Source organism: Saimiri boliviensis, chromosome 7 (assembly GCF_048565385.1).
Source record: "Saimiri boliviensis isolate mSaiBol1 chromosome 7, mSaiBol1.pri, whole genome shotgun sequence".
Classification (NCBI taxonomy): Eukaryota; Metazoa; Chordata; class Mammalia; order Primates; family Cebidae; genus Saimiri; species Saimiri boliviensis.
In genome coordinates this window covers 100,077,449-100,078,874 of record NC_133455.1, presented here as the reverse complement: position 1 = coordinate 100,078,874, position 1,426 = coordinate 100,077,449, and the positions used below count along the sequence as shown (strand labels likewise).

Below are 1,426 nucleotides of genomic sequence, written 5' to 3'. Positions count from 1 at the left end.
TGGTGTCTGGTGATGGAGCAAGACTTTGTCTAAAAAAAAAAAAAAATATATATATATATATATATATATATATATATATATATATATATAACATAACAAAGAACTAAGCAGAAATTCTTAAGTGGAAAAACACAGTAACTGAACTGAAAAGTTCATTAGAGGGGTAAAATAGCAGACTTGATCAAAAAGAAGAGTCCAAAGGTAAATTCATGGGCAAATTGGGCAAATAGGGTAACCTGTACTCTTAATTTTGGTGCATAGATGTTAAATGATAAAACTGTGCAACAAAAAAGTACAATTGCATGTTAGCTGGTATATAATATATAAATATGTAACTTGGTGACATCAATAAACTTTGGGGGGGCAAGCTGCAAAGTAGTACAATGTTTGTGATTGAAGTTGTTAACAGTTTAAAATAGACTACTACAACTTTAAGATGCTTTACGTAATTGCCATGGTGACCAAAAAAAAAATCTCTATAGAATACAGGAAAAATGAGAATAAAAAAAGAATCAAAGTATATCAATACCAAAAAATCAGTATAATACAAAGGAAATCAGAGAAAATGAGGGACAAAAAAGTCACAAGACATGCAAAAATATTTGACAGAGCTTTCTTCAGCAGTACATAAACTAAAGTTGGAACAAGACAGAAGAGTAATGTGGCCCTTGAACAAGGATAACATGTAAATTTGTGAAGTATTTTATTTTTGTCAGAAAAAGCAATTAAGAAAATTACGAAATGAGTCTTAATATCAAGATATATATATAGGTTAAAAGTGAAAAAATGGAAAACCATATTCCAGGCAAATAATAACCAAAATAGAGCAAAAGTGGCTTTAATATCAAACAAATAGACTTGAAATTAAAAACTTACAGGAGACAGGCCAGTTGTGGTGGTTCATGCCTATAATCCTAGCACTTTGGGAGGCCAAGGCAGGAGGATTGCCTGAGCTCAGGAGTTTGAGACCAGCCTGGGAAACATGGTGAAACCCCGTATCTACTAAAGCACAAAAAGATACAGGTGTGTGCCTATAGTCCCAGCTACTCAGGAGGCTGAGGCAGGAGAATTGCTTGAACCTGGAGTTGGAGGTTACAGTGAGCCAAGAGTGCACCACTGCACTCCAGTCTGGGAGACAAAGCAAGACTCCGTCTCAAAACCAAAAACAAAAACAAAAATCACCTTTCAGGAGATGAAGGACATCATATAATGAAAACCGTTCAACTCACCATAAATATACTACAATTATGAATATTTACACACTAAACCTAAGAGTTCCTAAATATATAAATTAAGCTTTGAAAGAATTGAAGGGAGAAAAACACAGGACCACAATGTAGTAGAAGCCTTTAACAAGTTACATTTAATAGTTGACAGAAGAACCAGACAGAAGATTAGTAAGGAAATGGAAGACACAACACTATAA

At 33.7% G+C, this 1,426-nt stretch overlaps 1 non-coding gene across 1 annotated transcript; it reads left to right on the top strand.

The window, feature by feature from the left end:
- Positions 1-610: 610 nt before the first annotated feature.
- Positions 611-713, top strand: LOC120365165 (U6 spliceosomal RNA). The gene has a single exon (XR_005580179.1). It is a non-coding gene; the product is annotated as a U6 spliceosomal RNA (small nuclear RNA).
- The last annotated feature ends 713 nt before the right edge of the window (positions 714-1,426 follow it).